Here is a 14791-nt window from a genome sequence, read left to right on the forward strand (position 1 = left end):
AGGAAGTTTATGTTATTCAAAACTGTGACCACAGTGCCTATAAATCACATAGGTGAGCCATCCAGATATTAGCTACTCCTTGAAATTCCACTGGAATGGGTTGACACCTCTACTCTACTTCACGAGGAAATTCCAAGGTCCCTCCTTGGATTTCTAGGAATTTCTGGAGACTCACATCCTATGGGTCCCTTCTGCCTTCAAATTCTGGACTGGTTCTCCCGCTCACCCACACTTTATCTTCTGTAACTGGTGCCTTCTGTTTGCTCTGCACAACCCAGATGGGGGTACATGCCCCTCCCCCCCCGAAGCATCCATGTGTACACCAGATCTTTCTGAAGGTCTGTGGCAACAGAGAGGGTGCAGTGGTTTGGACATGGTTTGTCCATTAAGGTTCATACGAAACTAGAAGCTTGGTCCCTGGTGTGTTGACGCTGAGGCAGTAGAAAGTTTAAGAGGTGAATTGTGGGAGCCTTATCCACAGAAAAGAGCACTGCTGGTCTGGGGGAGGCAGTGAGTCGTCTCCAGAGTCGGCTGTCATATAAAGTGAGTCCACGCATGTGCTTGGCCCTTCTGCGCATGGCCACATCCCTTGCTGTTTCCCCATTATGTTGTGATGCAGCCGGGGCCCCTCACTGGGATGCCACTGTCACGTTGTTTGGACCCACCAGCTGCTAGTAACACAAACCAGGTGAAATTCTTTACTGATAAAGTAGTCAACTTCACAAATTTTATAGCAACATAAAATGGACTAATCCAGTAGGTTTCCATCACAAAGAACCAGAAAACCCAACATTAGTGGGTAGTGGATGCTGATGTCCTTTGTTAAATTCTTTAGGCTCCTCACCCTTGGGAATTGCTTCTCCTGAGGCTGCAGGACTCTGTTCATTTTCCTTTTCCACTCTTTCTCTCTCTCTGCTTTCCTCAAAGCCCTGTTTATTTCTTGTACAAAGAAATTGATCATTTCCATTATTTCCTCATGTTATTCCATTTCTTACCCTGATTCCACTCTGAGCAGCTCAGTCTATTATCTTCCTGTACTAGCACATTTCTAGCTCTCAGCATAACTCTTGTGCCAACTGGCAAATTATTTTTAATTTTATCACACTTCAGAGAATTATCTCATTTAATTGCCACAATAACAATCCAATGAACAAACCCCATTATTATCTCCAATACATATGAACAAAATGAGATTGATTGGAAATTATAAGCAATTTCCCCAAGGACAAACATCAAATAACAATGTTCAACTAAAATCCTGAGCTTATAGCATGAATAATAAGTGTTATATACATATATGTAAATACATACAGGTTTTATATCCCTTACCCCTAATGCTTGAGTCCAGAAATGTTTTGGATTTGGGATTTTTTTTTTTTAAGATTTGGAGATATTTGCAATTATTTGGTGAGAATCTTGGTTATAATAGCCAAATCTAAATACAAAATTAATTTGTGTTACATATACACCTTATCCACATAGCCTTAAGGTATTTTGATTTAAGATTTCATTTATTTGACAGCCTGAGTTACAATGAGAGGGTGAGACACAGAGAGAGTCTTCCATCCACTGATTCACTCAAATGGCTGCAACAGCCAGAGCTCAACTGATCCGAAGCCAGGAAGCCTGAGGCTTCTTCTGGGTCTCCCACGCGGGTGCAGGGACCCAAGCACTAGGGTCATCTTCTGCTGCTTTCCCGGGCCATAGCAGAGAGCTGGATCAGAAGAGGAGCAGCTTGACTAGAACTGGCACCCATATGGGATGCTGGTGCCACAGGTGGAGGATTAACCTACTGCACCACAGTGTTGGCCCCAGCATTTTGTATATAGTATTTTTTCAGTACACCTGCATTCTGACTGCAACCTGTCACATAGATCAGATGTGGAATTTTCCACTTGCAGCCTCAGGTCCACATCCAAAGAAATTCAAACTTTTGAGAATTTTGCACTTTAGATTTTCAGATTGGGGATGTTCAACTTGTACTATAGAATATGTTTGTGTATGTAGGTATACTTAAACATTTTAATAAAGTCGAAATAACAGACAATTTCATCTTCAAATACAAGTACAGATTTTCTAATTTGTCTCTTTTATTTTTATAAATTCTTAAGTTAAAACAACCCCTCCACAAACTTTTAAGGAACCTAGGAGAATCTAGTGAGGTGTTCAGTTATCCTAGTTCCAAGATTGAGTAGAACAGATAGCCTTGAGGCATATGGGTTCTTGGGCTTAAATACACATCTGGCCTGTCACTACTTAGGTACGTGAACTTGGGCAAGCCGGTAACTCTGAGTCTCATACTCTGCATCTGTAAAGTGGGACTCGTAGCTGAACCTGTCTTGTGTTGTGGCGAGCATTAAGTGAGGTTGGAGATGGACGACATTAGCTAGAAGCTCTGTGAAAAATGAAACATAAAGAACCTTGTTTAGTGTTGATGGTAATATATCTTTAAGAGAAGCAAATCAAAAATCATATTCAGAAAGTTTATTTTGGAGATTTAAGCAAAAAAAAAAAAGAAAAGAAAAGAAGAAGAAAATAGTAACTGGTTTCTCCCCAAGTCGTGAATTTTTCATATGCGTTTCCAGTGTTGCTTAGCAATGGCTGCTCATCTCAGGATCCTGAGTCCCAGGCAAAGCCTTCGCAGGTGACACCCCAGGGGAGAAATCACGTTCACGAAGGAACATGTTTTCATATGTTGGGACTGAGGTCACCAGGATACCAAATAAACTATTGGATGCTTTGGCAGCAAATCCTTACTTATTATTTATATTTTCAAAGGCAAACCTGAATGATACTTAACAGAATTCACAGTATATATTGAATGGATGAGTGAAAACATCCTCAGATAGTTAATCCTTCTTGAAATGACAACTTTTTATAAAAACAGACATCATTGGATTATTCTATATTTTACTCCTTAATATGATATCCTATATTAGAAACAGCTATTTTAAATTTTTTTATTTCCTGTGAATCTAAGAAATACTTGGGAAATGATCTGTGAGCTGGAAGATTACTTAACAATTTCAGATTTTTCCAGGCTAGAATCAAATTTAAACTCAATTATCAAAAGCTTGCAGTTTTTTATGTTTAACAAAAAGGTAAATCCCTAGATTATCAACAAATTTAAAATTAACCATTTCTTAAACTCAGGATTTAACAAAAATGACTGAGAAATGTCTCTTCTTATTTTTCCTGTCCCTGCATCTAACAAGTGTCCAAGGGAAGAAAAATGCAAGTGACTGGGGATTCAACCCAGAGCATGCAAGAGTGATTAAACATCTTTAATTTACAATGGGAACGCATATCTTAGAAGTGCTTATAAATCAGAAAGAACTAGTCAACTAGTCGCTGTTGTCACTCTCTGTATAATATCACCTTGAGTGTATTTGGATTTCTAAACAGATTAAAAAGAAACTGGCTCAGTGGGTGGGCATTTGGCCTAGTGTTTAAACTGCCGGTGGTGATACTGGTGTCCCACATGGGAGTGCCTGGGTTTGAGTGCCTGTTCCACCAGGTCTCCCATGCAGGTGCAGGGGCCCAAGAACTTGGGCCATCTTCTGCTGCTTTCCCAGGCCATAGCAGAGAGCTGGATCAGAAGAGGATCTAGTCCTGGTGCCAGGACTAGAACCAGTGCCCATATGGGGTGAAAGTGGTGGCTTTCACCCGCTTTGCCACAGCACTCACCCCTGTCTTTGTCTCTTTGCCTCTCAAGTAAGAATAAAACAACAACAAAAAAAGTAACTTTAGTTGAGTATAGATTAGGAGAAAACTAAGCAGCCACTTTTAAAAAAATAAAGTGTCAGCAATATATGAAAAACAATAGCCTCAGAAAGAGCCTTGCAAGTCTTCAAATTCTGAGTCTCCCTGGCATGGCTGAACTGCGTGTCAGTGTTGTAGGGTGTGACAACTTTGTTTCACTCAAAACCATCCAACTCAGGGTTAAGATACTCTGGGGCTGGCACTGTGGCATAGCAAGTTAAGCTGCTGCCTAGGACCCCAGCATCCCAAATGAGTGCAGGTCTGAGCCCCAACTGCTTTACTTCCAATCCAGCTCCCTACTAATGACCTTGAAAAATTAGTGGAAAATGGGCCTTTGCACCCATGTGGGAGACCTGGGAGAGGCTCCTGGCTGACTTTGGAGGATCAGACCCTCTGACTAGGGCGGCCTTATTCTGTAGTGATGGAGACAGTGAGCACTGGAAGTCAGTTCTGACTGGGACAATCCCCTATGCATAAAGTGCAAGTAGGAGTCATTAGAGGGGGGACAGGATTTTGAGAGCTAGAGAGAAGGACTAGCACAGACAATGGGGTTGACAATAGAGTTTAGGAAGAGAGGGCTGTGAGAACACAAGCTTTCGAACATTTTCAAAGAAAATTCAACTATAGTAGAAGTTAAAAAGATATGGGAATCAAATATGACTAGATGGAAGTGTTATCAACAGACATTAAAAGTGTTGAAGAACAATGGAATTAAGATTAGAGAGAGAGGCGGCTTTGTGACTCCGAGAGTGAAGCCCTGGCTTGAAGCACCTGCATCCCACACTGCAGTGCCTGGGACCAAGTCCTGCCCTCACTTCTGCTTCTGATTCCGCGTCTTGCTAACGTTGTGTCCCGGGAGGCAACAGGTGTTAGCTCAAGTAGTTGATTCTCTGCTGCCCACGTAAGAGACTCAGATGGAATTCTAGGGCTGCTCACCCAGCCCTGGCTGTAGTGAGCGTTTGGGGAGGGGATCAATGGATGGAAGATTATTCTCTGTCTCTCTCTGTATCTCTCTCTGTATCTCTCTCTCTCTCTCTCTCTCTCTCTCTCTCTCTCTCTCTCTGTGTGTGTGTGTGTATATGTGTGTGTATGTCTCCTTGCCTTTCAAACAAAAGTGAAAATAACAAGTTTTACAAAGTAAAAAGCAAATGAAAGCAAACAATACAAAAACCAATACAAAGTTCAGCCTAAAGGAGGAGGATATTTTAGAGATGAGACTCTAGACGTGGGACCTTCCTTCTTTAAGGAAAGCTGGAGAGAAGCTGAAGACGTATAGGTGAGGAGGAAGGAAAGCGGGTGGCACTAACAAGCTGCAGTGTCCTGTGGAGCACATCAATATTTCAAATATTTCTGTTTCTGAGGCTTCCCAGGTGCTCAGCCTGCCCACGAGTGCAGTTTCTGATTTTCCTCTTTTTTTTCGTTCATCTTCCTTCACGGAAGTCAATTTATTCATAACTTTCTGCCAATGAGATGATGCAATGCAATGCACATTTCAAAGGCACCCTTGAAACACTGTTCCCCTCCAGAGTCAGGATTAGTGCTGTGCTGCTTCAGGACCTGGTGCCTTTTATTTTTTCAGAAATACGTCATGAATATTCATTGATACCCATTGCTCTTTCAGTATTGCCATTAGCAAATTTGCTACCCTTTAATGACTGAAATTTTCAAATGCATTTAGTTAGTGTTTCTTTTATTTACTGAACTGAAATTTTAATCTTTTGACAGAATTGACTTTATACAGAAAACGACAATCAATTCATTTGCTGAGGCGTTGCCATGTGCTTAAAGACAGGTTGCCTAAGCGGCCTGTGTGGGGCAGAGCACACTGGAATCCTTATCACCACTGCATCCCAACAAGTTTTTCCTTAACTCTGCCTTCTTTTCTCTTTTAGGAAAGAGATTAGAATCTATTGTCTTTCTTTTCCTACACTCTCTTCCTTTCTGTTTCTGCTTGCTTTCTCTGTTAATCAAGGGACAATTTTATTCATCTTTGCATAGTTGCTCAGTAAATGCTTGGCATAGGATGAACGCTTTTATAAAAAATCGATTTTCATTTCTTAGAAAAGCAGAGAGAAGTAGAGAGAGAGAGAGAGAGAGAGAGAGAGAGAGAGTGAGCAGAGACAGACAGGCAGAAAGAAATCTCTCATTCACTAGTTCACTCTTTAACTGCCCTCAGGAGTTGGGGCTGGGCCAGGCTAAAGCCAGGAACCAGGAACTCAGTCTGGGTCTCTCCTGTGAGTACAGGGACCCAAGTACCCTCCCATGGTGAGTGTTAGCAGGGCGATGGAGCTGGAATGGGAACCAGGGCTCAAGCACAGGCACTCTGAGATGGAGTGCAGGCAGCCTAAGCACTGGTGTCTTCGCTGCTGCGCTAAATGCCTGCCCCCAGTGATGGAAGCTCTTGCTCTTCCTAGTTGTCCTCTTTCCTCCTCCTCCTTCCTCACTCTTCTCCTTTTCTGATCACAGAGAATAATATATATTGACTAAGTCACAGCCTTAAACCCATATTGTGACCCTGCGTTGCAGGAGAACTTTGTCCCTCTATCCCATCTCTCTGGTGTCACCTTCTGGATCACAGCTCCCTCCTCCTTGCTGATATCTGACTTTGTAGCTCCTACACTGAATGCAACATTTCCCCATACGTATTTTATGGAACACAATAAAGCAATATTAAATTGTCTAGTGTGAAGAAGAGCCCATGATCATATTTGTATGTGCAATGCCTGAAAAAAAGGTTCTGAATTCAAACAACTTCTTTGGAGTGAGATTTTTCAAAGCTTTCCATCATGTGCCAACGAGCAAGGGGAATCTTTAAGAGCTGGTAAAGGACGCAGTACTTTGCCAGTGTTTGACTAAAGAACTTTTCTCCATTCTCCTCCAACAGAATGTCTGAAGGGGCCATACTTTGAAAATTCAACTGCTACCAGTTTGGAAAACATTTGGCACAGGGTACGCTTCACTTAGGATACAAGCACCTGGTGGACCAGGGAAGAAGGGACTGAGTTTGAAATTGAAATTTGAGGAGAGAATGATGTTTATGGAGAATTATGTCTCCCCGGCAGAGATTTTGATAATATTAGTAAGAATGTAACAATTAAATATATGTTTGATACATTATACCTCATTCAACACACGGCCTCCTATTAATACTATGAGGTTGATACTATTCATTTTATAAATGATGAAACTGTGGCTCAGCTGGTTAACTAGGTCAGGGCCAACTAAATAGGAAGTGGCAGGTTCAGAATTCCAGTCCATGTCTGAAACCAAAGCTGGACATTTCCCTTTCTTCTGGCTACTAGAGGGGTTACTGTCACCCGAACTACCCCATATCTAATAGCGAAAATTGACACTAACACAATTAAGGAAAACATTCTTAAGACAAAAAAATGAAAAGCAGTTAATAGAAACAGGCAAGGCCACTGAGTATCGTTCTGCAGATTGAATACCATTCCATTTGAAGAGAATCCATGTGAATGGTGCTCCCTGAATACCACAGGGTTCAATGTCAGCAACAACATGCAGCAGCTCTGCGACAGGTAGAGATCAAGAAAGGTAAGCAGCTACCGTGGTACATTAGTAGTTCAGATAATCATATTAATTATTATTAATTAGAATTACATATAATTTTGATGTTTTACCTATAATTGTATTTTATGTTTAGAATTTTAGGTAAAAATATAATTTACATAAAAACATTATATGTAAATAATACTTTTAAGATGAAAAGGTAAATTTTGAGCAAGAGCTCAGGACAGATTGGCAACCGGTTTGTGGGAAGTGGTTTTTTACATGTGAAAATTCAATAGAAACAGAAATAAGAACTTGCATATGGTACCACATTGGCAAAAGAGGGAGAGAATGGATCCTTCCAGATAAACTAACAATTAGGAGTCACTTTGTGTAATATCTGAGAATTCCTTTCCCCTCCCCTTTTGTTCTTTCTTTCCTTATTGTTGTTGTTATCTTCTATCTTTTCTAGAGGCTGCACTGCGTCTGCCATGCTCCCTGCTGGTGGCTGAGTCAGTCCTGACCTGTCCTGACCAGTAGCCTCATGCATGCCCGTCGGTGGATGCTCGAAGTCAAGCTTTGCCTTTCACCCAGTGTCGAAAGTGACAGGGATTAGCCTACCCGTCACGCCTTCCCTTCTCCTAACACTGGCCCAGCTATACAAGGGGCTGTTTTTGCTTAGCACGCATTTCCTTGCTGTGACTGGCATTCTGTGAAAACCAGATTACTATCAGACTTTATCCTCAGTGAACTCTTGCCTAACTTCTGCATGGGACTGGACTATAATCTGCGTATCTTTCATTATTGGCCAAGATTTCCATTGTGCGTGTTGGAAAGGATGTAAGTGATGGTGTCAAACCCTGCAAGGTACAAATTCCAGCCTTATCAATGACTAGCTGTGTAATCCAGAGCAAGTTACTTAACTTGCTGGACTTTGTCCTTCTCATTTATGAAAAGGGCACACAAAGTGAGGTCATCTATAAGGACTCCCATTACTCCTGCCTTTCTTCTGTGGGAAAGACTCAGGGGGTAAATATTGGTTAGAATGTTTTATTTGCAGAGAATGGTTACTCAACTCAAAGTTTTTTTTTATATTTATATTTTATTTTATTTAATGAACATAAATTTCCAAAGTACAGCTTATGGATTGCAATACCTTCCCCCCACCATAACTTCCCTCCCACCCACAACACTCCTCTCTCCCACTCCCTCTCCCCTTCCATTCACATCAAGATTAATTTTCAATTATCTTTATATACAGAAGATCAATTTAGCATATATTAAGTAAAGATTTCAACAGTTTGCACCCACACAGAAACACAAAGTGTAAAATACTATTTGAGTACTAGTTATAGCATTAATTAAACACCTAAGAGTAATTGTGTATTAATTACAGAGTTCAACCAATAGTTTTAAGTAGAACATAAAAAATACTAAAAAGGTAAAGTATTAAGTTCTTTTTTGTTCTTTTTTTTCTTTTTTTGTTTGTTATATAGTTTTTTTATTTAATAAATGTGAATTTACAAAGTGCAACTTTTGTATTGTTGTGGCTCCCCCCGCTAGCCTCCCTCCCTCCTGTGGCCCACCCCTCTCCCACTCCCTCAACTCAAAGTTTTTAAACAGTGAGGGTATTGGCTCATATGCAATCAAGTCCAGAGGTAGGACTGCCTTAAGGTTTGCTGATCCCACCATTTAATTAGAGTATCAGTAACCCAGGTTCCCTCAGTCTCTCCACACAGCCTTCTACAAGGAAGATTTAACCCTAGGGTCAATTCTCTGCTTGATTATATGGTGGCTTTTAGTAATCATATGCTTCTCTATTCACTTCTGAAGGGAAAGAGAGACTATTTCCTCCCTGGTATATGGAACTCAAGTCTTTCCTATTCATTTGCTTTGACTAATTTAAGTCAAATGCTTTTTTTGCATCTTCAGCTTTAATAGAGAAATGTTACATGTTGATTGGTCTAAGTTCTGGAACCACCACTAGTCAGTAACTTAACCCTTGTTGACTATGATTAATATGGACTACTCTTAAGTTCATCACACGTGTCCAGTGAAGAAAAGATTGGGGTGAATGCTGGAGAATCATACTCTACAGAGTGAAAAAGCTTGACCTTTGGTATATATCACTACTTGTCAAGTGTCAGGAATTATCATTTCTGAAAATTATCTATCTAACAATGGGGGATGATAATGATACCAGTCTAAATAGTTTTGAAGATCTAGGGAAATAAAATTTGTGAAACTCTTGGCAAAAAGGCTTAAAAATAGCCTGAAAATTCTAGGTATTATTATTTTCCTGTATGCTTAGAAATGTAATACTTCTTCCTGCAAGATTTGATTGTTAACCTGATTCCTGGATTTCCACCATGAACCCCTCTACACTGTGGCTGAATCACACCTGAACATTTCATTCCCTGTGTATGTAGTACCTTTGACTATGTAGCTGCTTATGAAAGATTAGTCCCTTCTCTGTCCCAACATCATTCCATTAAATCTGTTTGTACCTCCTTCCCAGGAGGTCATAGGGTATTGAGGCTGCAGTTTGTTCTGTATAGAATGTGACTGTTGATGTTGAATGTCAACTTGACACTCAAAAGGGAGTGCCAGATATCTGGTAAAGCAATAAATAATACTTCGGTAGGCACTGGGCACACACTTCTTCTGCAGAAAGGGAAATACAGGTGGTTTTACATTTAGATAGAATGATTGGACTGCCACAGGTAGGTCTGTGAGGCTGTGAGGCTGTCTCCAGTGGAGACTGGCATATGAGCTGGTGGACTGAGTGGGGAAGATTTGTTCTCAGTGAGAGTGGACACCATGCAATCAGCCGGGAGCCCAGTGGGGAGAGGAAGGCAGAGGAAGGTGTCTCCTTGCTCTGTCTTCCAGAGTGGAGACATCATTTCCTGTCCATCCTTGGATGTGAGAACTCAGATTCTCTGATTTTTAGAGTACTGGTACTAGTATCAGTGCTCCCCACCTGGGATCTTGGGCCTTCAGCCTCAGACTTAGACTCATGCCATTGGTTTCCTCAGTTCTGAGGCCTTTGGATGGAGCCACACTACCAACTTCCTTGGTTGTTTAGCTTCAAAATGGCTGCCTATTGTGGGATTCTCAACCTCTATAACCAAGTGAGCTATTTCCCCAATAAATTCCCTCCTCCTCCTCCTTGTTCTTCTTCCTCTTCTCTCTCTCTCTCTCTCTCTCTCTCTCTCTTTCATATTTGGGAAATTTCCTTGGTAGCTAAGTCATGATGAATAAGAGAAATGGGCAACTCACTGGGCAACCAGGGGCCTATATTTTTGCCAGCACTAAATAAAAAATGTTTTCTCTGGTTCTCTGGATCTAAGGACTAAGGTGCCTATTCCCCAGACTTGAATATTTATGCTTGATCCCTGTTTTTAAGTAAGGTCTAATTTATTCATATTCCAACCAATGTCATTAATGTATTGCTTACCATCTTGTTTCTTCTTGAAAATTGTGTTGTTAAATGCTACATACCCTCAGATATTTTTAAATTCCCATGGCCTTTACTACTTCTTAGAGTTACCCTCTCCTGCTATGTCTTTGTTATCTGGAGCTAGTGAACAAATTCTGTTTTATGTTTTCCAGTTGATTTCTTTGAAAGCATGCATAATTTTGTCAATCCACCTAGTTTTATTTTGAAAGCTGTAATGAATACTGTGGGTTTGTTAACCTATCATATCTTATTTTCTAATCTTTGTTTATCTTTGTTGGTTCTCACTATGGACACATGGGAGGCATACACAATTGTGGCCTTGTAGAAAATGGCATGTTGGCTGGCACCGTGGCTCACTTGGCTAATCCTCTGCCTGTGGCATCAGCACCCCGGGTTCTAGTCCCAGTTGGGATGCTGGATTCTGTCCCAGTTGCCCCTCTTCCAGTCCAGCTCTCTGCTGTGGCCCGGGGAAGGAGTGGAGGATGGCCCAAGTGCTTGGGTCCCTGCATCCTCATGGGAGACTGGGAGGAAGCACCTGGCTCCTGGCTTCGGATCGGCGCAGCGCCGGCCATAGCAGCCATTTGGGGTGGTGAACCAATGGAAGGAAGACCTTTCTCTCTGTCTCTCTCTCTCTCTCTCTAACTCTGCCTGTCAAAAAAAAATTAAAAAAAAAAAAAGAAAAGAAAATAGCATGTTGGGGTGGGGGGTGGTGTTGTGGCACAGCAGGCTAAGCCGCTGCCTAGGACACACTCATCCTGTGTCAGAGTGCTTGTTCTAGTCCTGGCTACTCTGCTCCCAATCCATCTCCCTGTTTATGCATCCTGAGTCCTCGCCATCCATGTGGGAGATCTGAATGGAGTTCCAGGCTCCTAACTTTGATGTGGCCCAGCCCTGACTCAGGTGGGAATCTGGGGAGTAAGCCAGAGAATGGAAGATCTGTCTCTCTGTCTTTCTCTCTCTGTCACTTTTTAAGTATACAAACATAAATAATAAGCAAACTTTTTAAAGTAGAATGTGCTTGTGGTGGTGAACAGCTCACAATGATGGTCCTGGGCCGTTCAAAACACTCCAAACAGGAAGCTGATGACTAGTCTGTTTTGAAAATCCTGGGACACACACAGGCTGTGGCAGCGGTTGCAAGCCAGCATGCGCATAGAAGTAAAGGTGGCAGACAGATGGTGACCAGAGTAAGGAGCAAATATTTTCATTTTCACAACTGCAGACACAGCATCAGGTCCCTAGTGACAGTGCATCATGTTACAGTGAGCGAAATCCGAGCTCCATGGCACGCTTTAGCTTCAGCCAAAGAGAGGGCCAGCAGTCCACAAAGGCAGCATTGGGGGGGGAGGGGCAGCTTTCCCCACCCTCCTGCCTTGGGCCCTAAGCACAGATGTGCACTGCTGGCTAAGACCCTGCTGGCTGGCACCCAGGTCTGCAAGGGAAGCAGCATCCAAAGTCTGGGTTCTGCCTTTGGCCACCAATTATCGCCAGAAAAAGACACCTGCCAGGTGTTAAGAGTGCTCTCCCTCACCCCCAGAAATAGGTCTTACAGGATGACATATTCTGCCTGTGTATATGAGGTACCAAAATCCAGAGGGGAGTCGTTGCTGAATTACGAGAGAGGGAGGGGGAGGGGATTTTACGCACTTGAACATGATGGTGTTCTTTTCCCCACTGTACTCATCTGGGTGCAGCCATGCCTGCAGAGAAGACTGGGCCGCAGCCCACTCCTGTCTAGGGGCATTGCAGCTGTGTCTTTACACTGGGATGCAGGAGTTGAACATGGTTAGGGAAGTTGCGTGCATGCATGTGTGACCTTGTCTGGGGCGCATTCCTGGAAAGGGGGCAGTGAAGACAACCCCCCCTCCCCCGACTCCCTGTCCTGGGGAGGAAAACAGCAAGGCCTTTTCCAGGGCTGTCTATGGGGCTATGTTGCAAGGGTGCATCTAGGCCGCAGCTCACTAGAGTCTGCCTGCACCCGGCACCTGGGTCCTAGGTGTTTCTTCTCCAAGGTCTTTGCTTATCTTGCCGCTCAGCCCCTGTTGTACTCACTGACTCCTGCACTCCAGCCACTGCCGAAGTTATGAGCCCTCAGGAGAGAGCAAGAGGATTAAAGGGATGAGCCTGTGAAGTTGGACAGTCCAGGGCTTTGGTGAGCTGAGCTTCATTTACATTGGGGCTTTGCTGGAATCAATTCCACTGACACGTTCAGGATGACTTGCACTGGCCTCTTCGTCTGCAAAGGGAGCTATTTCAGGAAGTTAATTAACCCCGCGATGACATTTCCCGCTTTTGGAGTTCCAGACAGACCTGGGACTGGCCTTTTGAAAGTGCTGCTCACTCCGTGGGAAATGGAGAAAACAGCCCCTCCTCCTTTCGCATTTTAGTGGGTTCATTTTTCCCGCTCACTTGATAGCAAGTAATTTAGCCCTCCTCGTTTCAAGCTATTAATGCATGTATTTATTAATTGCTTATGTTAGGCAAATTGTTTTGTCAGGACTTTGAAGAGCAAATAGAAACTCCAATCTTTGACCTCAAAGAATTCGCAGTCTTAGTGGGGTTATAAAGCTTGAAATAATTGACCTGTTTTAGACAATGTCAAATCACAAATGACTGGAATGAACAGTAAGTGCTATGAGGATTTCAGCATGTTATTTCTCTTTTTGTTGTTTTGGTTTTTTGAGTGAAATAGCATGGATCTGAGTCCTATGTGCATCCAGATTGCCTGTGTGACCTTGGAAAAGTCACTTGCCCTTTCTAAACCTTATTTTATTCACATGAAGAGAGGGGGAAATTAAATTAAATCCATATATCAAGAGCATATAATGATGTGCCTGGCACAAACTGAGTGCTCAATAAAAATCGTTAACACTGATAAATACCTGGAAATTTTGTTTATTCTTCACTGCTATAAATACAAGTCTGACTGAAAACTCACAGACAGACTGCTTGGTCAATAGAAGAGTACTTGCAAAAATTTGTAGAAAGTGAAATGAAAAGATAAATTTGTTTTCTTACAAAAAGTTTTGAAATGCATGCATAGCTTCTTCATAATATGCATTTGCCAAGAAAATTTTGAAGATCTCTTGTACATTTGTAATTCAGGCTTTTCAATGATATCTCAAACAATGAGTATCCCTTGCTTTTGACCCATTCATTCTTTAATCACTAAAATAAATGTGGGGCTGAGGATGAGGTGTGGAGTGGCTTCCCTGACCCTGATCATCTGTTGATGAGGATGGAGTGGTGGGGGAGTGGAGGTGTTTGCAATTGAGAAAAGGTAGTCTATGAAACCAGTGCCAATCCCTGTTTACATGGAGGGATTGTGGAAGAGAAGGAACACACAGGAATTCCTAAGTCTTATTTCCAATCTATGCCATGTTCTAGTTCCTTTCCTTAATTTAGTAGGAAACCTTTTCATTTTATATGAGAGAGAGAGAGCTCATATGCTACTTTGTTTACTAGGGACCAAAATACTTGAGCCATCACTGCTGCCTCCCCGGTGCACATTAGCAGGAAGCTGGATTAGAAGCAGAGCAGGAACCACCCAAACCCAGTCCTTCAGATATGGGATGTGACCATCCCAACCTGTGGCTTAACTGCTAGTCAGAAAGCCTGCCTGTAGTAGAAAACCTTTTAACCTAACTCCAGGAGTGCTGATGCCTCAGGAGTAGAGCGTGTGAGGACAGATCGAAAATGTAGTTATACATAAAAAGAAAACTTTCCATTCCCAAGTTGACAAACCTCCCTAAAACTCAACATCCATCTCTTATTAAGAGCTGGGCTGGGTGATCCACGGCTCGGCGGGGAGTTTTCATTTTGCCTTTACAAGTGTTCTTCTAGTGGGTTCCGGAAGTAGTTCACTTCCTGTCTCACAGGCCAGCGATTCGCTCTGGTTTCCGCAGGACGCCCACATCAGCGGCAGGTGGGAAGGCAGGGCGCTGTGGAGGGCGCATTCTATCGGAACTTTACATGGGAGTCTCTTAAAGGCTACCCTGGAAGAGAAAGCCCGTGTTGGAGGCTCTCACAACCGTGCAGTTGGTTTGCAAAGTGTCCCAG

General features: G+C 42.5%; 1 long non-coding RNA gene across 1 annotated transcript in view; it reads left to right on the top strand.

The window, feature by feature from the left end:
• The window catches only part of LOC103348321 (uncharacterized), a 107081-nt gene that overhangs the window by 45617 nt on the left and 46673 nt on the right, over window positions 1-14791 (top strand). The gene's annotated exons all lie outside the window — the stretch shown is intronic.

Source organism: Oryctolagus cuniculus, chromosome 11, assembly GCF_964237555.1.
Source record: "Oryctolagus cuniculus chromosome 11, mOryCun1.1, whole genome shotgun sequence".
In the NCBI taxonomy this organism is placed as follows: Eukaryota; Metazoa; Chordata; class Mammalia; order Lagomorpha; family Leporidae; genus Oryctolagus; species Oryctolagus cuniculus.